This window comes from Notothenia rossii (genome assembly GCF_949606895.1).
Source record: "Notothenia rossii genome assembly, chromosome: 4".
In the NCBI taxonomy this organism is placed as follows: domain Eukaryota; kingdom Metazoa; phylum Chordata; class Actinopteri; order Perciformes; family Nototheniidae; genus Notothenia; species Notothenia rossii.
Window position 1 is genome coordinate 78765471 of NC_136902.1, and position 22393 is coordinate 78787863.

At 40.2% G+C, this 22393-nt stretch overlaps 1 protein-coding gene across 11 annotated transcripts in view; it reads left to right on the top strand.

Moving 5' to 3' along the window:
- The window catches only part of grik4 (glutamate receptor, ionotropic, kainate 4), a 283245-nt gene that overhangs the window by 6886 nt on the left and 253966 nt on the right, over positions 1 to 22393 (top strand). Inside the window, exons 3-4 of one of the 11 annotated variants that reach the window (XM_079675097.1) lie at positions 11245 to 11305; positions 13535 to 13671. The exons of 9 other annotated variants lie outside the window; for them this stretch is intronic. The gene's annotated coding sequence lies outside the window, so the exon portion shown is untranslated. Of the gene's footprint in view, positions 1 to 11244; positions 11306 to 13534; positions 13672 to 22393 lie in introns of those variants that run through there. One more of the 11 variants, XM_079675102.1, reaches the window with a different exon arrangement.

The window sequence follows — 22393 nt, forward strand, 5'->3', positions numbered from 1 at the left end:
TACCTTTGGCCTTTTGCATGCACAACATTTCGACTGAGGGAAATGAGGAAATATTACATTGATTTGGAAATCTAAAATCTGAAATTGATTCACAGTCAGTTACAAGAAAAATGGTGTTGCTAAGATGCTGCAGGAAAGCACAACTCCTAGGTACCCTTTCAGGGGTCAAAGTCCGTTCAAACTCGTTGACATTCTGCAAGCCTTTTCTGTACTATTCTTCTGTATTCAATGTATATTTAAACCTTAGAAGCAGGGAAAAGCAATTAAACGTGTAATTATATCTGTCACGGCATGCTGTAAACTGCTGTGTCGAGACATTTTATAGCAAAACAAGAAAAGAAAAGAAAGGATCACAATGAAAAATAATAGTTTTAATAAGTACAAGCTTAGCTGCTACGACTTGAGATATAATATCCATGCCCTATTATTTCCATTATCCTGATTGTTACTCAGTACAACTATTCAAAGAGTGTAAAATAACACTCAGTCCACTATATTTAGCATACCTTTTTAAAATCCAAAGCAATCCAATACAACAGATCAGTCATACATTATATAAATAATCTTTAGTTTGGATTTCATTAACAGTCAGAAATGTATTACATTGGATATTTGTTTATTATCGGAGATGGTGTTTGCATTTTGTTGGACTAGATTGCATTTAAGAGGTGTTTTATAAAGTCTTTCCCACCCTGTTCCCAAACATCAGGGGGAAGAATAGCCCATTAGAATACCTTGGTGCAACAACATTGACTAAAAATGGTCACTATAAGCTTCGTGAATGATAATTATAGGTGTATCTAATAAAGTGGCCAGGGAATGTATTTTCAATATTACATTATAAGCTTATGTTAACATTGAAGCTAATACTCAACAATAGTGAGCTAGTCTTTCTATTGGTCTGTTGGTCTGCATTCATCCAGTGGAAAAATGGAAAGTGTTAAGCCAAGTGCAGTTTTCTGCTTCTATTTTGAATAAGTGCCTGGCTGAGCAAACATGATATTACATCTACAAGGGTCATTTGCAATGTGCTGACAAGAAAAGTGAAGTAAGATTCATGGTCTCTTTGCGTTCTTGATCAATTGATGGATTGGACATGGGAGCCCAACTCCCCAAAGTTGTGAAGGTTAACCAGCTACCGTATACATCCATACTTTAGCCTTTTCAAGCATCACACACTGCCACTAGCCGTGCTGCGGGGTAAAGACATGTCATTTTCCTGGATGCTCGTGTACTTCAGGGGTCATTTGACACCCTAACAGAACACGAAAGAAAATCCCATTTTAGCTGCACCTGAGCAATTTTCGAAATGTAATAGAATGACAGTCATTACATGGGCCTCATTCTAAAAACATAGATCCTTAGAGATAAGAGCCAGAGAGCCTCCACAGAGTTGGAGTTTGTTGCAGAAGATGTCTGCTTATGTCACAGAACATCTCTGCGGCCCAGCTGAAAGCACTGCATGTTGTTGAGAATCACTGACGTACAGTTTGTATGCGATTCTCCCATGGGACTTATATCTTTTATCATTTTTCTTATGACAATATGCCTGTGTGTGTGTGTGTGTGTTGTGTGTGTGTGTGTGTGTGGGTTTGCACATGTTACCTTTGGGAGTTGTTTAATCTGACTGTCTAAAATGATCCATATCCACTGCACTACTTGTCAACTGTTTGGACAGTGATAAATGAGAGGTAGAATATGTGCAAAGCAAGCTGCCATAGATAAAGAACCAGCAGGGCAGAGATTCTGACCTACCTGCAGTCGAGAGAAAAAATAGAAAACCTGATGGACGCATCATAGAAATACTTTTTTTTTTCTCCATACACCGGCAGAAAAGAAGTGCAATTCACTCAGTCTTTGTTTGCGAAAAGATAGTTGGCGAAGATCATTTTGCGACCAATGATTTTATGACAACGGCCTACAAATTGTGTCAGTTCCTTTCAGTGATAGGAAGATCATTTTGTTGTGTAAATAAACAGATTGCTCTTAGTGATTTTCAGACGGGACAACACGTTGTTTAGTGTAACAGACTGACAGCTGGTTCATTATAAACAACTTTTAGTCTTCCACTTTTAAGCGCATGATATTTTTGTTCGTTTTTCACATTCCCAGTTCTTACTCGTAATCTTTGTCTTGTAAATTTGTCCTGTCTGTGGAAATTTTTTTTGTAAACATTGGGTAAAGACCATTGACCAGTCCATTCAGTTGCTTTATTGTATTAAAAACACCATAAAGCTGTCAAACAAGATGCAATATTAATCAGATATGCATGAATCACATACAGTGTAAACCTTTTTTTAATTTTTCAATTAAAGGTCATGGGAAACGTTTGTCTTTATACACTCCTTGTTTTTGTCACTTCCTTTTGTACCACTTAGTGGCTTGCAATGTACAAATGAGTGGGCATATTGATCGTTTTCTTCGAAGGTAAACTAGAGCTGGTGCCTTGAGTCAAGTAGTTGGCAGCCATTCATTTATGCAGTCTCACAAAGCCCCCCCAGGTCACAGTACATCAGGGTGGATTTCAAAGATGGCCTGTGTAATGGACTCTAAAATTAGCCGAGTATCAGGCTCCAAAATAAAGAAGGCATGGATGTGTAATTTCCCTTTGCACTATGTAGACACAGATAAATGCTCTCCTCGCTCCAGCCTCACCCTTGTTATTATGCGACAAGGGAGGTTAGGTTCTCACATCTGCAAATCAATAACTCATTGAGTTTGTAAACTCGTAAAGAATATTCAAGTGAACTGGACAAATGTTGCACATTTTTTTCATCCAAGATTAACCTCTAATTTCCCAGATGGTTTGAACTGCAAGGGATTCGTTTTTGGGATGAATATAGTGTGGTATCTTCTGTGTGTTTTTAAAAGGAAATTTCATTTAGATAAATCTTTCTACAGATTTTATCTCGCTGTTTCTTGGCTGAATACATCCCAGTCCGTACCTACCACTTTGTGTCATTTTTTGTGTATAAATCCATCAATACAGGAACACTTTGCATTTAGGCTTTGTCATGTTGTCACACTTCGTCTTGTATTTTAGGTGAGGGTGTTAAAGACTATACATTTACTGATTTGGTGTCCCAAAATCAAATAGCTTCTACTTTCTTTTTCTCCATTGAAAAGTTGGAGTTATTTATTCAGATGGGTTCATATTCCTTTTGCAATACTTATTTCCAGCAGCATAATGCAAGTGCAGGATTTGTTTTAACATGGAGAACCATACATTTATTCATTTGGAGATAGACAGCAGGACTCTTTTTTATTATGAGACTCCATTGGCTTCAAGATAAAAATAAACCAACGCACGAGCAGCAGCAGCCGTACAGGCTGTGTATGGTCAGCCACTGTGAAATCAGACAATTTAAGAAGAACCTGCAGCAAGTCACAGCATACAAATATTTCCTCTCCTCATTTAACCCCCACAAATAACGGCAAAACAGCACTGCAACAAATGCAGATGTTTTCTTACATGGCATAAGGTCACTGAATGGTTTGATGCAAATGATGATTGAATCCCGTCTTGTGGCCATCACGGGCAACAAGCTCAATCCCACTGTGTCAGATTTATGAGCAGTGTAAAATAGCCCTCAACACTGTCATCATTAAAACATTAAACCACACACCCTGTGTTGTTTGGCCGTTGAACCAAAATAATATTCAGTATTAACACCAGCTGCTATAAAAGAAAATAACGAGCTAAGTCACGGTTGGTCATTGACAATCAGTATCTGTTGCAGTCTTGGTTATAGCGGCATCTCCAACCAAGCCATTTAACTTTTGTTCTTTCCAGTTGAATAATATACATTCTCTACCTATAGTTATACTATACATTTCTCATGTGATGATTTGATGCTGATGGCTGACAGGTCTCAGAGAGATGCAAGCAGAGAGGGATGGTGTATTTGAAATGTTGAGGATCAAGGATTTGGGAAAGCCTCTCTGCGACCTCCTAACAAGAATGTATAGCTTCCATGACAAAGTCGCTCAACAGATAGGATGTGAAATTAAATTATGATATTCTGTGCTACATGAATTCCTATTAATCTTGGACGAAGACTATCGTATTAATCTATCTCTCATTACTTCTCACTACTTTCTTTGGGGTGGGCTGAAAAGGCACTTAGAATTGATCTTAGTACATCACTCTCAAAACTCCACATCTTGTGAACCAGCTCTCCGTGCCTAACCGAGTCCCCCACGCTGGCCTGTATTCCAGCCAAGTCGGCGGGCAGCCTTGCAGTTCACTTTGATTTGTGAATTTGATCAAACATCAATATTCTCTTTTGAATCATATCCAAATGGGCATTTTATAGTGCTGCAGGCAAGACAGGAGCTCTCTGCTCCACGTTGGACCTTTCCTAGCATTGCCAGGCCATTTTTATTCCCTCTCCAGTTCTTTAATATTAATATATTAGAACTCTACTCGCTTTTATGTGTTCACTACAGCAAGACATGTTGCAGAGTTTACATTTCTTTTCATTGTGGTTCTTAAGTGCAACCTTGATACAAAGACAAGAACCTCTCATTCTTGGAAGCAGTTCACAGTGGAGTAGATGCTTGATGCTGACTGAGGGAGACTTGTTGCACAATACATTCTTCAGCCCCCAGAGTGTAATCCATAGCAGTAAATTGCACTAATTGTTCATGTAGGTTTTAACAACAGCTGTTATTTGTCTTGTACTGACAAAAGACACCAGTTGATCAGGTCCCAAGGTGATGAAACTAAACATGGTGCTTTTAAGTGCTTCCTTTTCCTTTAATACATTTAGTATTTTTTTTAAACTCAGATCTTTTTTTTTTTTTTTTTTTTTTCTCCTCCAGATGCTTGTTACCTCCCATGCTCCCATCTGTCTTTTCTCACTTGCATATCCTGTATAACCTTGGGAACCAACCAGTATCCATGCATTTTCAGTCTGGGACCATTTCAGGGCCTGTAGTCCTGCTCTCAGGAAGAACCCTATTTGCTTTCCAGTTACTAAGCCCTAGATTTATTTGCCGAGTCCACTGCACCTAGCTTTTTATTTCTGGAGCCTACTTTCAGGTTCTCTGAGCCTGCTTCTTCTACTAATTGACTATCTTCTTCTTGCCTTTTCTTTATTCTCTTCTCTGCCTAATCTTCTCTCTTTATGGGGGATTTGAGTTTCAGCAGCTGCCCCAGACTGCCAGAGATCAGTTGCCACTTACTCTTCTGTTCTCCCAGTCAGCACTCGACACTTTTCCTACTGGGACGCCTTAATGTATGGCATATGCCATGTGGCTACAGTCAACTTAATTGGCTATTTGGGGTCGTGAGTCAGTGCACATCTGCACCTCTCAGCTTGATTGACATGCGACAGCAGGGACTCGTCAAATCCCAGGTGCACAGGCAGTATGTCCCGGCCACTTTTTAATCATGTTCGTCAGGCTGGGGCTGATAAGAGATGTAAGGGTGATAATGGTTCAAGGAGGATGTCCTTGCGCAGGGGCCTTGGGACTATGACTCTTCACTGTGTTCTGACTGAGCGAATGACTACATCAGTATTCAGATGGTAACCTACTTGGGGGTTACGGAGTTACTGGAGAGATTTGGAAGGGAGAAGAGGAGCTCAGTCTGTCAGGGAACTCGAATCGAATGCCCTAGGATTGTGTGTAATCTGAACTCCTTCCATTCTGATGAGCACAGCAGATGACAATATGTGTGTTGTTAATAGGATTTCAGATATGATGAGCTTGGTTGACCTCAAAACTCTTTTCTCACTTCATTTTTAATATATGAATAGCACGGATATGAACTGGGGTAATGCTTGTGTGTAAAAGGTGTGAAGAGAACTCACTGTATGCTCCTCTTTGATAGTTTCTTGGCTAGCAGTTTCCTAGAAATGTAGTATGTTGTCAAACTATGCAAAGATAGTGCCTGGTAAGGAACAACTAGGGGTGGGTGGTCATAAAGGACAATGCAAACTAAATACTAGAACATTGTATTTTCAAGGTTACATTTTGCCCTATTCATTCCACTCCCTGAAAACTTCTAGTAAAATATGGTAATGTTGCTGTTAAACTCTTTAGCATCTACATTTGATGGCAATGAACCTCCCCGATGCACGTGCTCAGCTCAACTCATATCTTCTGTTAACAGTTGCACAGGAACACATCGCCAACACTTCAGCTGTCAGCCAGATTACTACAGTCTCGGCAAATGTTTCGTGCTGTTCGTGACTGCAAACACAAAGATAGTGAAGAGACGAACAGAACAACCAACTCTTCTCATGCAACTGTGATTCTGATGAAACAGTCGGCTCTTAAGTCTGAGAAAAAACAGACACTGGTACTGCTTTGCAATGCAGCTGTCAGCCTGTGTGTTTTGCTTGTTAAAGAAATCCCCCCAAAATGGAAGAGGCAGCGTGGAAGTAAGGCGAAAACGCACTAAATGGTTTGAATTACTGATTAAATTGGCCGACGAGCCACTAAATAAAGCAGTGGTCATCCACAGTCAGCGTAATGCTACCCAATGGCTGACTGACCTAATAATTTATGAATGCAAGTGTCTTTGCATCTATTTATCCATAAATACACAACTAGGAAGGTTATATTGCTTCTCTTTATTGCGGTATATTGGATTAGCTTGCATACATTTTGTACTTGATGTATATTTTATATTGTGTGTAGGGACATAAAACTGGGCATAATGTGTAGTAGCAGCTTGGTAGGTCGTTGTATATCTCTCTGATGTATGTACTGTACTCCAGAATTGGACGTTGCATGCTTCTGAATTGGCTTGTGTTTTATAAACTCAACGACTGGAAGAGACAGTTTCTCCAGATGCTGCGACTCTGAGGTCTGTTGGTTCTTTTCAATAGTAAACCAAGGGATTTTAAGTGGGTATTCTACCACACATTTGTCCCACTCTTACTGCTCAAGGAAGAGGAGAATGAGCTTTCATCAAGATCTGTAATGAATACAAAGCTAGGTGTAAACATATTACACATTCAGAGAACCAATTACAAATTCTGGATAGCCATATAACTAAGCTCACACCTGTGCATATCTGTGAATTGCACTATTCGATAGTTCCTTTTGCTGATTGGTAAAGTGTGTCCTGATTGGTACAACCCTTTACTTTATGCTTTTCTTCCAGAAGCACATATGCAGAGAGAGACGAAAAGGTGTTTATAATGACCTGTAGGCTCAAGCTGATCACAGTATGTGACCTGCAAGGGGAGGAGAGTGGAAAATTGGAGTCTTGCTGCCTGAAGCTACTAATTTAGCTCAGAATATTCGTGCCCAGTTCACATGACCACACACACACACACACACACACACACACACACACACACACACACACACACACACACACACACACACACACACACACACACACACACACACACACACACACACACACACACACACACACACACACACACACACCTACCTGATGGCAGGTACAAAATATACTGGAGTACTCAGATGATCGAAAAGCGTTCATACAGGTAGAAAGAATTGATGAATTGTAACCAATAGACCGGGACAACTTTCTATTGAATCCCCCCACACAAAGACAGTGCCAAGCACAACTCAATCCTTCAAGGGTTCATGATACGCCCGTTGATAACAACTAGGCTGAACTTTATCCGTACACCTTGGCTGGTCTTCTGTACTCACTGAAACCACACATGGCCATGAATACTGGTTTCATAGTACTTAAACAAACACAGGTATCCACATAGCCATACAAACACATACATTAAGCTAAGTGCATACATGCGTATATGTGATGCAAATATGCACACACACACACACACACACACACACACACACACACACACACACACACACACACACACACACACACACACACACACACACACACACACACACACACACACACACACACACACACACACACTTCTGCATGAGCTTTTTCATCATTAAAGAACAAACTTGTCTGACATTTTCCACCATTAATTATACATTTTCTACATGAACCACCTATACACCTATGTGATATCCCCTCGTGTTTCATGACTGAGTAAAGGTGTTTTTTACATTATACTACATTGAACAAGAAAAAAGATTGAGGAATGAATAGAGTTGATTTATACAGCTCCAGGCCTAATCTCCGCTTTTTAAAGCAATACTTTCACTAAATAACTCTCAACTTTTCTCACGAAACAATGTTAGGGCCGACATCAAGGAATCAGCTGACCATTATTGTTACGTTTGGTGTATATATTATTTTTGTAAGTCCTTATCAGATTTCATTATCTTCTGATAAGGATAACACAGCCATCCCTTGCACACACGCCATTTTTTTAATTTACATTTTCCAAATTTGCTCAAAACTGGCCCTCTGAAGGTACATTCAGTCGTAGTTGTTCTTTAAATAACATTTAAATTAGATTGACCATTTGATTATCCTCCTTCCCTTCATCACTGCCTCCCCTCTCTTTCGTGATTTTCCCTCTGCGGTGACTCATTCGGAAAAAGTGGGTAGATCTGACGTAGGGTGGCAAGTGCAGAGTAAAATCTTTTTTTAGTTGGATTATATGGGTGTTTATAGCCATCTGACTCTTAACTCTTGCTGCTGGATATGTTGTATGACTCTCTTCTAACACAGCTTGGGCCAGCTCCATTTACATTTGCTTTGAGCAATAGTCAGTTTTGACACCTGCCTTGTGTACAAATGACACAACTACATCTGTTATTGTGCTATCTTTATCACCCACGGAAAACACCTGCCTCTTCTCCTTTTTCATTTATTTTCATCCCTTTTTAAGAGAAGAGGCTTAGCTCTTCACCATCTGAAACACCTGTGCTAATTAAGAAGAGCTGGGAGGAGGAACAGAGGAGAAACCTCGGAAGCAGAGGAGTAAAAAAACAGGGTGGAGACAGACTGGAGGCTGAAGGCTGTCTTTCTGACAGATACTCGTAAACAAATGATGCTCAGTGAAATCTTGGTGAACATCTTGTCTGTAAGCTCAGAGTAGCTGCCAGGTCTAGTTTCACTGGACTTAGCAGGCGTCCTCAGATCTTCACTTCTCCCTATTACCATCTTAATTAACCTAATGAGTTGAGCTGGGAGAAAAAAGTGCAGAAAGCTGACGAGTTTATTGCGTCCAATTATTGTACTGTCCTTCCTGTACAGGCCTTATCTGCTGAAGGGCAGTGATTGAGATCAGTGGACTAGCAGCCTCTTCGAAGCCTGGTGTGTGCCGTGGAGTCTGGTATTGATTGGAGGAGGAGGAGGAGGAGGAGGCTGAGGCTGCAGACAGAGATTAGTGAACCCTGATGTTCTTTGCTTGTGGCGATGCTTGCAGCCACTACTGTGTTTATGCTATTGCAGGTGACTGCTTCCATACAGGCAATGCACTGGATATCATGGTATAATATGCAGCATCTTCCTAAAAAACATTGTATAGACAAAAAAAAAATCCCTTTCAATCATCGCTTTTACCCACGAGAAGTGACGGTATTTGTATCTGCAGAGACAGGATGTATCTGGGCATTGACAAGTAGCCTTTGGGCCTCACATGGGTGTATAACCCTCTGCCAATAAGCAGGGTGTGCAGCCTTATTCTCATTCCCAGGTCGTCAATTAGGCACTGCTTCATCTGATAACAAAGCACAGCCAGCCTTTAGCGTATCTATTATACAAAGCAGCGGAGAAGTGGTTGTTAAATCGCTGTGCGTTTTATGTGCTTAAGTGTTTACCCTGTCCGTCTCCCTCCTGCTAGATAAAGGGTCGATTTGGTTATATTCACTCAATGTCCAGCACCTTCCTGCAAGGTGTTACAGAATAATTGGTGTTTGTGACGTGTATGTTCTTTAGAACATAACCGCCTTGAAACATTTAGAAAGAAGCATTTAATTCCTCTGATTCACTGCTTTGTTCTCACTCTCTCTCTTTTCATTCACACTTTCTCACTTGGCACCCTTGCTCTCTCTCTCTCTCTCTCTCTCTCTCTCTCTCTCTCTTTTTGTGTGTTTCTGCTGTCTTTTCTTTGTAAATGTACATGCTTTATGTGGTTTAAGTCCGGTAGAAGTAATGCAGATTTATTGTTGCACATTACCTTGGTTACATCAAAGGCAAAAGCTGTACCATGTTTGTGTCAAGGCATGTAAATCACCAATGCCTCAATTTGTTGTTCTGGTATTTTTGCATCTTAATTTTCCTGTGCCAGTTGATTTAAAGCCAGTCCTTGGCACACGCGTTGCGCTTAGATCTACTCTTTCCTACACTCTTCCGCTGATTCTCCGGCTAACAAAACCGACAGCCAGTGCAAGTTGGCAATTTTACCGATAGGAATATAAAAAATAGATAGACATGCCCATTTAGAGCAGCAGCTATTAAAGACAAAGTAAACAAACAAAAGAGTGTTATGTTTTTTTTTTTATGCAAATGTGTCTATTGGGTAACACACGCTAATGAAAACTAAAGTGATGTAATTTTGCCTTTTTTGTTTCAATGGAAAAACGCATTTAGTTCATTTTTCAAGGCTGCATTCATTAATTTCGAGAGTGAGGCAAATTGACCAACAAATCGATAGAGGATAACACCTATTTGATCATATTTTGGAGTTGCACCCAATGCTAATACGGAACATGCCAATTTTAACGCATACTTCTCATTCAGAATAAAGCATTATCACCTTAGCTGGCAAGATAAGAAACAAGTAGACAGGTGTGTGATAAATCCAAAAGCAACACACTAGCAATTAATAGACATGCATAAAACAGATATTATCATGTCTTAATAACAGGACAGATTGTAAGGTTACATATTATGTGGAAATTAACATTTGTTGTTTTAAATGTTTTGAATGCCAATTATACAGTCAATGTAAGTTGTTTATTTGTTGTTTTAAAGACCGAAATAGTGGTTGTTAAGCTTACCTACACAAAAGTATAAGGTCATCTCTTTGTCTTTCTTTGATCATCGGTTTGTTGCTGCTGTTATTAATAACCAAACTAATATTGAACAGTGTTTTGATGTCTCCTGGTAACAGTGAAACACTACACTACATATATATTCTATATTCATAGCAACAAGTGCCATTGGTTTCATAAGCAGGACAAATAGTTGATATTAATTTCTCAACAGGGAGCATAGGCCAATTTTATCATGTGTCATGTGAGGCTGACCACATTTACATTGAAACCATTTTCTGTTTTATTCTTCGGATATTGATTTTTGTACAGCAGGTGATCCACTCAAAATTGCAATTGAATATAATCCATAATATTTTATTGTTTGCATCTCAGATAAGTTGTCATCTGTTGCCTGGAGACTCTGAACACTTTGCTGCCCATGCCCCCTGAACGGGTAAGGCCTCTTTTATCCCTGGCTTTTCATCACAGTACAAAGGTTTATTAGTGATGCCACAATGAATCATTTTTTAGTGTGATTGCCTCTGGTTCTTCTGCGAAAGGTAGTGTGTTGTTAAGAGGGCTTCTGGCCAAGTTGTGCTAAAATAGAAAGCACACTTAATGAAGCCAGAGTGCATTATGGGTCAAGTGCATTGGACAATTGCCCTCCAGAGACACAGGCCCTTCACTGATAGACATTTAGGATTGCTCTTTGATTCTGACAAACACATACATTCCTGCACAAGTCCACGTTTACAGCAATTCAATTTAGATGTAATGGCTTTATTGGCAGAACCTTGCACTATAGAAACTACCAAAGCATATCTAAATGTTTATTTTGGATCAGTGACCCTTCTTATATACTCCTTCTGCTATGGTCTACTGTCGATTTAAGAGCCTTCAAAAGATCAAGAGGGTCTTCAAAAGAGGATCCGTGACCCCTAGGGGGTTCTCACTGGGGGCCTGAAATTTCTGTTCGGATTGTCTTCAATAATTTTAAAATGAAAAAGACACATTACATTTTAACAGGAATCCAAAATATCATTAGCAAAGGTCAATCTGTTCACTAAAACAAAAAAACCATTTGATTCACACTAGAATCGTGTCAGCTTCTCATAAGTCCTTGTGCAGTCACGTGAATTATACTAGCTCACTGTTCAATTTCAAGATTCAAGGCTTTTGTTGTCATTCGTGCAAAGCTACAGTGTAGTTATGTCGATGACAATCTTAGGTAACAGGCTCCTCCAAAAGTGCAACACAATAAAACAGATAAAATAGTGCAAGTATATACAATTTAAAATAGAATAGAATGTGTGGCACTTATCCACAATGGCAAACTAGTGGCTACGCATAAAGATTTCAGTGGCTTTGTATTGTCTGCACAATAAAAAGGTCTGTGTATTCATGGGATTTCAGCCCACCCCACACATAGGACCAGTTAAATGTGCTACTCCGTTATATACATTTAGTGGGCCAGGAGTCCATGCTCCATCTCTATTTAAGCTAAAGGTTACTTGACATAAAAACATTGAGACCCCTGCTTGAGAGAAATAGGGTTAAGGACATATGTTAAATGCATTGAATAATTAAAGGCTATGATAATAGTGTTATATCTGCACAAAGTAGCACTTCATTTGGTACAGGTATTGAGCCAAGAGTACACTCAGCAGCTTTCTCTGCCTTCTTTTGCTGACATCTCATTAGAGGCATGTCAAGTTCCCCTGCACAATGTTGCGATGATTATACTGCAGGGATGGTATGGTTTACCCTGATTGTACGAAAAGGAAGAGGGCTCCTAGCTGCCTTCTGCTCTCAACACGAGCAGTGATATGAGCATAGGGTTAATTATGGTGCCAGTGCAATATGCATCTAAAGCTTTATAAAGCTTGGGAAATATGAGTTGTCAAGCGTAGTCCTCTATCAGTAAAACTTTTTCGGCTTTAAATGAGGGCCAATTTGGGTCTAATAAGAGATGAATATCTGTGAGAGAAGATGATAAATAATTCAAAATAAAGTTTTGAATGTGAAATATATGTTATGGGTCCTTTAAAATCATGTGCTGCTATGTGCTCCCTCAAATGCAAAATGCTTATTTTTTGCCACCATGTACAGGAGTTTGCCCCCTTCATGTAGTAATACCTGAATGTTGATGCACCTCCATGGGTTCAGGGATACATTCAAAGCCCCCCAATGGTTCCGGTCAATAACGGTGAAGAAAGCACTCTCCTTTAATTTACTTAAATTCCAGATATCCTGGGATGTACATAGCAGCAAGAGGAACATTTCTTAGCATCTCCTGGCCAGTGAATGACACTGTCAAGAACCTGCTTCGATCCACCAACCCCCTGCAGTGAACTGCCAGCACATTAAAACATGTAACTCTTGCTTTTTATTGTAAGCTGGGCAGCCAACCACTACCCTGATACGCATCAGTTTACAATGTGATGCCACACACCCTCTAGAGTCAGTTACCTGGCATTGTCAAGTGCCCTGGTCTATTGGCACCAGTATTCTAGTATTTCCTAATTAGCATCCCACTGTAGGAATCGGATATAACCAATATTCTTTGTAGGAATGTATTTCCATTAAGGTTGAACTTTATTTTAACAACCAGGCTTTGTAGCTACAATGTCGTTTGTTAGAATTTTTTTTAAAGATGGAGTGTGGACTCTTTGTCTCTTTTCAGTAATTACCGTTTGAGAGGCAATCGCGTCGGAACAGCAGCTATCTGAAGTGGATTCTCCAGAAAAAGAAAAAAACTGCATTCAGAGGAAGGATAATAAAAAAAAAAAAACCCTGAAGGAGAACACTACTGGGAATTAGGTAAGCCTAAGCGCTAGCCGCCAGACCACGGACAACACAGCTCCGGTACACTGTAGTGTGTATTACAGAGATCTTTTCCTGGCGGTAATGGCTTTATCATCATTTGTGAACATGTTTGGCATCTACTTGAATATAATGGCATTTTTCTAACAACAACAATTGTGCTCTCTACATATATGACTCTCTTGTAAATCTACTAACATCTTTATTTTATAGTCTAGGACAGTGCTTCTCAACCTTTTTACACCAAGTACCACCTGAGAAAATAGTTGGCTCTCCAAGTACCACCATATGACCAATGTTAAAATACAGTCTATGCACAGTTCATGCGGGACTCGGAGGAAAATGTATTCATAATAACATTATTTATTGTCAGCCACAGCGACATGTACAAAGGGCAGTCTCAGAAAATGTGGGAATTCAGTTCCACAATAATAATGAAGCCTCCAGGAGCAGATGAGCCTAAGTGCTAATAGCTCATCTTCAGTCTGCTGATGTTTGCTATTGCCATTTCTGTGGTGGCAAAGTACAAATGAAAAGAAAAAAGATAACAATTAAGGACAAGTGTGTGCTTTTTCAGCTTTTGACCTCGGTCACAGCCTTCTCTCCATCCTTTGAGCAAATGCCTTCTTCCTGAGTCACTTCTCTCCTCCATCACAGCGGCTGTGCATATCACTTTTGCGTTGCTTGCGGAGCCTGCGCTTGTGCTCGGTTGATGACTGTCCTCCTCCTCATTCACTTTTTCACTTTTGCTGGTAATATTCTCCTCTGTACCCCCACCCACCCTGGACACAAACTGTTCACCCCCCTCCCCTCTGGCAGGAGGCTGCGCTCCATCGGGACCAGGACCTCTCTCCACCTGAACAGTTTCTTCCCCTCCGCTACCGGCCTCTTAAACAAGGCCCGGCCCCCCCACTGACACTTTACCTCTGCCACATCTCTTTATGCATTACATTAATGCATACAATGTTCATACTTCTTTCTGCACATATTCTTATTTCACATTTCATAGTTTATATTCTAAAATTCATTCATAGCATTCTATTTCCATGTAAATTACTGCTTTATTTAATTTGTATTGCTATTTAACTGTATTTTATTATGGTGTAACATATTATTTGTTGTATATATTTTATGTATGCGCCGTGACATCAAGTCAAATTCCTAGTAGGTGCAAACTTACCTGGCAATAAACATGTTTCTGATTCTGATTCTTCTGAATACCTCCCGTTTTGAGCCATGTTTTTAACATCATTCAGCTTTCTTCTTTCTTTAGCTTACTTGCAACGTTCGCTAATCGTTTGCGGGAAGTATTGTCGTCATTAGCAACGCTAATACGCTTTAAATTTGTTTCTAAATCTAAAAACAACAATAGCCAATTGTTCACAGTTTCATTATCTCAAACCTATGTTCATTCGTTGTAGTATTTTGATAGTATGATTTATTTTTTAATTAATGTTATTCAATCAAGTCTCAAACTGATGGCACTTGTCCCTTTAGCCTGTTTTAAATGGAAGTTGTCTGAGGTCCTTACCACCAGCTGCTCTTGCAGTAATAAGTCGTGTACCTTTCTTACTGTCCTAAATGTGCACAATGTAGTGACTGCTTTTCGTCTTTTGTTTACTTAGTTGTGTTTTCTGTATTTTTTACGTCTGTGTTATGTGTAAGAACCGTTGCTGCCTTCTTGGCCAGGTCAGCGTTGTAAATTAGATGTTGTCTCAATGTTTTAATCTGATTAAATAAAATGTAAAAAAAAATAATATATTTTTCAGATTCTTCCGCGTACCACTAGCGGGAGCTGGCGTACCACCAGTACCAGGTTGAGAACCACTGGTCTAGGATATTGTCATTTAAAGATACCCTGTATCTTGAAGTTACGATGCTACCTTTTTCGTACCTCTTTACTGTAGTACCCCAGACAGCACTTTAGATATAGCTGGCTTAGCTACATTTTATCTGCTGATGAATGTGATGGTTCTAAAAGCTTCAGTTTCATAGATTTCTTCCAAGTGGTGTTTCTTAAAGCTGCTCTTTACTTTTACACTTCTGGAGGTTTCATGCCAAACACAACAGCATGTATTTAATGAGCTAGAGTCTCTGCATACAAAGATAATTGTGCATAATATGGTTGCAGTACCCACGGGTGACTGAACACAGAATTTAGCTCATGCCTTGTATTCTCCACAGGGTATTTCATACTTTTTTTTCTGAATTGAAAGTTAAGTGTTATAAGGACACTGCACAGAGGTGAGGGGAGGCCGCCTCATCATATTGACCCAATGATTAATCTTTCCTTGCACTGATGTTTTGTGAATTGGGTTTGGGTGTGCTGCAGCTTGTTGTAAGTGACAAGGTGACCCGTGCTGTAGATCACAGAGCTGAACAACTGCTTGGGGACAGGGTCTTGCCCGCCTGACTGGACATCATTTTTCTCCATTTAGCCCCATCTCACACCTGTTATAGGGTGGTCGTCCACATGAATGCTCACGACTCCTCTGGGATAGAGCCATGTTTTCGCTCGCATTGCTCTGTCATTAACTACCATAGTCAACAGATGTACACCACTTCTCTGCGGGCTTGAAAGGAATTGTTGTTTTTTTGCAAAGGTTTTTTGGCTGTTGTGAATGCCAATTTAGAGATGTGGCCCCTTGGCATTTCTGTCTCTCAGACGCATTGACCTTTGCGGTATCAATGTCTGACACACTTCCTCTGAGGACCAGTATCCAACAAAGACTGACCAGCTATGGGACACTCGTGTGTCGTGCTGCAGGAAAAGTGTTGCTAGGTTGTCGAGGTCTGTTGACAGGGTTAAGTTTTGTTCCAATTGACATTCATGAGTCCATCATCTTTTTTATACTTTACAATGCAGGGTTCAAAATCAATGTAAAACTAAGAAAGCAAAGTGGTGCACGATGAATAGAAATGTAACAATGTGATGCTCTGCTGGTGTTTTGTAATACTTCCCTCTACTTCTGACTTGAATAGGTTGCGACTGATTCCAGTGTGCAAATTCATAACTTTTACTATCTTGCACACTCTTTAATCATATGCAACACAATATCTAATTTGGAAAAAGCTAGCTTCTGCATGTGTACCCTTTTTGGCAAGCCAAGCAATACCAGAATTGTCGCGTGGTTTAAAGGTCAGTTTAGGCGAGCACCACCAAAATACGTATTTTTTCCAAAAATATTTGCTGCTTTGTGGTTTATTGAAACTGACTTTATTAGAACCTGTCCAGAGAAGTGTAAAGTTGATATATGTATACCAGTATTCACCTTACACAATACATGTATGCTAGGGGTGTTGAAAATAATCGTTTTTACGATGCATTGCGATGCGGACGTGGACGATTCGGTATCGATGCAGTGACGGAAGATAATCGATTATAGCGTAGTAACGTTGCTTCCTGATTTTCCGGCCGCGGCTTTACTATAACGTTTTTTTTTCTGTCACTTTAATATCAAATTGGTCGGTGACGCAGAGATCAGGGAACAGACGTGACAGCGGCACAGCAACACCAAACACAGAGCAGTCTGCTTTATCCACCAACACAAGAACACCAGTCCAGAACCAACAGCAGAAGGACCCGCTCTGAATCACTCCATGTCGCTGCGGCTCAGAGACACAGGGATTTATGTTTTTCAAAAATAATCGCGTTACAATCATGTCAGGTTTTTGGTGGATTTAATTAAGTCTTGGATTGCAGAGTATGAATGTCCTCTAGCAATTTTCAGACGATATATACGTGTGTAAAGTTTGTGAAGGCAGGAGGAAAAAAGTTTCCGTGATCACCATCTCCTCTCCGTTCCTCCAAACCCCGCCCCCTCCCTGAAAATAATGAGTGACAGGCTGATAGTAACCTGATAGAAACTTTATTATTCACTTAATCACTGAGATATAATGAAGTTAACTTAATCTCATACATTCATGGGATTTATAACTGTAAGACAGAGAATGTAAGTGTGCACCCACATGCAGTATTTTTGTTTTATATGCTGTAAATACTCCTGTTGTCTGCTGTGTCCAGACTCAAGTCCTGTGTGTGATGCCACATTCAGGACATTCAGTTTCCTTTTTTTAACAGAAGACTGTTGCTAGAAGCTGCAGCTAGACTGCAGAAGCATTATTTTTTTTGTTTTTGAGGATGGAACAACTTCAAACACACAGATATAGGGAGGCTAGACCTATACAATTAATTTATTTTGGTTTATGAATTAATGTCAAGACATTTATGTTATTGATTTCTGAAACACTTTCTAAATAATAAAAAAGAGAGTTCATTATGTATTTACTACATGTCTGCATTGATGAAAAATAAGCCATGTGCAGTAATATAGAAAATTGAGATTTTTTTTTTTTGTTGCAGTATCCCTAAATACAAATCGCTTATTAAGCTGAGTGAGCTTCTGACTATAAAAGCCATAATGACATGTCGCTATGGACCAGATTACCTGTTTCAACTTGTATTACTTTTTCCAAAGCAAATTGGAACTGTGATCAGCATCATTAACTCAAAAGAGCCCTCTTGATCTACTGTAATCTGATGTTGAAAACATACAGTATGAAAAATACTACAGTTGGCAAGCTTGAGCTGGTCATACACTATAGGATAATTGGGCAGATTTGGGGTCAGATACACAATGCTGACAATTGCTGGGGTGTTCCAAATATATGGCTGGTTTAAACCAATTATCTGGCCAAATGATCCCGTAGTGTGAGAGGTTTACAGACATAATAAAGGCCTGCCTCCCACAACTCACTCATCTTATCACCACAGTCATTAACTCCTCTGTCCACTGGACTCCTCCCCCCTGCTCTGAAACTCGCTGCTGTCACTCCCATACTCAAAAAACCTGGTCTCAACCCTGATTCCCTCAATAAGTACTGGCCCATCTCTAACCTCCCATTCCTGTCAAAAATTCTGGAGCGAACTGTTGCCTCCCATCTGGACTGCAATAACCTTCATGAACCTTTTCAATCTGGTTTCCGTACTCGCCACAGCACAGAATCTGCCCTACTCAAGGTGACCAACGACATTCTCCTCTCTGCTGACTCTGGTTCCCTCTCAATTCTCATTCTCCTTGACCTAACAGCCGCATTTGACACGATCAACCATTCCATCCTCATCAACCGCCTCCAGTCTTCCATTGGCATTACCGGTACTGCCCTCTCCTGGTTTAGATCCTATCTCTCTGACAGACATCAATTAATCTCCATTAACAACTCCAAATCCCCCACAGCCCCCGTCAATCATGGCGTCCCTCAGGGTTCTGTACTTCGTCCCCTTCTGTTCATCATCTACATCCTCCCAATTGGACAAATCCTCCGTCAACACCAACTCCAGTTCCACTGTTATGCTGATGACACACAGCTCTACCTCTCAACAAAATCAATTTCTCCAACCACACACTCCCAGCTCAGCACCTGCCTCACTGACATTACAATTTGGATGCAAAACAATTTTCTAAAACTTAACTGTGACAAATCGGAACTTATAATCATTGGCCCAATCTCACTTACCCGCTCAACCCAATACTTTTCTCTTAACATCGATGGCTCCATTGTCAACCCCTCCTCTCACATCCGTAACCTTGGCATAATCCTCGACCCCACCCTCACTTTCCTCCCTCACGTCAACCAGGTCACAAAAAACTAGGGGTGCACCGAATGGGAAATTCTTGGCCGAAACCGATACCGAAAATAGGAAACGGTTGGCCGAAAACCGAATGCCGAAAGGCCGAAAATGATTAATAGAAATATATATATAATGTAATAATGTATACATTTTTTACCAATGTTGTTCAGCTACCTGATTATGGAAAAAGACATGATTATGGCAAAACTTAACTTAACTTAACTTAAATAATAATCACTATTATGGGTCCATAAAACATTTATTCAGCACTTTTGAATGCATACGGTACATTAATTCCAAGTCAAGTGCATTTTCTTTTCTCTGTAGGATAACTACAACAAAGTGCATTCAGAACAAAGCCAAGGTGTTTTAAAACTGCATAAACATCTAGGCCAGTAGGCCTGCAACAAAATAGTGTAAATAAAGACTGTAACAGCCAGGCCTTCAACAACAAAAAATGCACTTATAAGTGCATGCATACAAATGTGCAAACTGGATAAATCCACATGAATGTAACTATTTACAAATGAAATTACAATTCAATTTCAAGAATCTGTAAATAAGGTTGTCTGTCCTCATAAGCAAAGTAGTAAACATTATATAAAGATACATAAAGTGAAAACTGGATACAAAATCCACAATCAATTACATTAAAATTTCAAGAATCTGCAAATAAGGTGGTCTGTCCTCATGAGCAATGTAAACAACATTGTATCATTTAGATACCGAAAGTACAATATATTGAACACTGTGCTGCTGTCATTTCCCCCTAATGATAACCTGAGATGGTGAATTATAACTCACAATGAAAATTGTTCAGGCGAGTGGGTATAGAGTAGACATGTAGAACTAGATAAGCTTATGATAAGCCAGCCTTGTCTAGTTATTAAGGAAAAGTGGGAGGTTCTTTTTAATGAACAGTAGCTTCTCTGCTTTATCAGCCATAAGTCTGTTCCTCTTCTCATCAAGCACATGAGAGGCAGCGCTGAACAGTCTCTCGCTGTCAGTGCTTGTGATTTGATCTTACTCGCATATTTGTCCGGGTGTTTTGATTTCAAGTGGTGGAGTAATCCCGAAGTGGGGAAAGTCTTTGCAGTTACACCCCCTCGAGAAATGTCAGCTGAACACGTTTTACAAATCGCAATCCGCGCCTCTTTCTCTGATATTTTTAAATATCTCCAAGCGGCAGACATGTTGGCTGTGAGCCAGCCGCGAGCATGGTCGCACGCCGTGCTTGTCGCCGCGTTTTGATTACGTCATCACAACAACAAGTTAGCTTGCCAACGTAACCCTGTTCTCTGACATTCGACATTTCGAAAGCCGAAAGGGTCTTTTTAACCATTTTCGGCCGATAATTTTCGGCGGCCGAATATTCGGTGCATCCCTACAAAAAACGCATTCTTCCATTTAAAGAACGTCGCCCGCATTAGACCCTCCCTCTCATCGACCGCTGCTGAAACTCTGATCCATGCCTTTATAACATCCCGACTGGATTACTGCAACAGCATACTTTTTGGATCACCTGCATTCACACTAAAAAAACTTCAATATGTCCAAAACTCAGCTGCCCGCTTGCTCACCTCCACCCGACGCTCCGACCACATCACCCCTATCCTCCATGACCTCCACTGGCTCCCCATCAAACACCGCATTGACTTTAAAATATTACTTTTCACTTTCAAAGCCCTCAACAACCCTTGCCCCTCCCTACCTCTGTGACCTCATCCAACGACACCCCCCCCACCCGTCGCCTCAGGTCTGCTGAAGCTAACCTACTGCAGCCCATCAGGACAAAGCTCTGGACCTGGGGTGACAGGGCCTTCGCAGCAGCCTCCCCCACACTCTGGAATTCCTCCCCAGCCACGTCAGATCCGCCAACACTCTCACATCATTCAAACAATCCTCAAAACTCACCTTTTCACTCTTGCCTTCAACTCCTAATCAACTATCCCCTTGCCCTTATTCCTCCTAGCTTAGCACTTTCTACTTTTGTCGTTATTTTGTTTTACTCGCTTTATAAATGTAATGTATTATTATTATTATTATTATAATCCTAATATTTACAATTGGATCGGTATGGACCTCATTTCAAATCAGACTGAAACCCTGAAATTAACTTAAAGCAGCAGTTTACCCACTTCGAATATGAAAGAATAAAGCTTTATTTGCTTCCCGTGTTGCAAAATGTAAAGGCCTTTCTTTTTCTGTCCGCCCAACCATTACACCACCCACCATTTTTTTTTCTTCATTCTTAGAGCAACATTTACTCACCATGTTCTTTTTTAACGTCATGTTTGATCATACACATTTCAGATCCCAAGGTCCTAAGAATAGCTTCAGTATAAAAACCAAGGGTAAAGTCCTGCTTCTTGACTGAATCCTCTGCAGTGTGGGCTCTTACAAATATAATAAAAAAAACTGTTAAATCTGTTGTTAACGCTGGAATACACTGAGAACATAGATAAAGGTCTGTTTTTCTTGTAACAATATATCTACTTGACACACCTTATGCTGTGTAACTAGTCTCAGTTTGCCTTCTTTAACAATACGTCACAAAGGACGTCCTTGTTGTGAGAGGTCATTCAATAAAATCTTCCACTGGAGGACTTTCAAAAGTCACTTAAAAGCATGTGTGCGGATAAACTTAAGAACAAACTATACTTTATGTCGGACGGATGCAGATATGAGTTTAATTTTGCCAACATTTAACACTGCACACTTATTGCTTTATGACCCTGATATAAAAACCAATATCTTCCACACAATAATCCAAGCAAACATTTGCCAGCACATATCATATGCCTTTTTCTGTTTGTTTGTTTGTGTGTGTGTATTCATGCATGCGTGCACAGACACATAAGCCTTCTTGTTAGCTCGGCAGTCCTGGGCATGTGGCTGGCCTTGTGGGAGTATTGATTGAATCGACATTGCATCCAGAGTGCCACTGACAACATGTGGAGGAATGGCTTTTGTGTGCAGTAGTTGTGGTTGTAGATGAAGTAGGGTGGTTCCATGTAGTGGTACACACTCATTTGTACACTTTCTGCAACTTCAAAAGGTCAGAGAAGATGGCGGATACAGCATAAA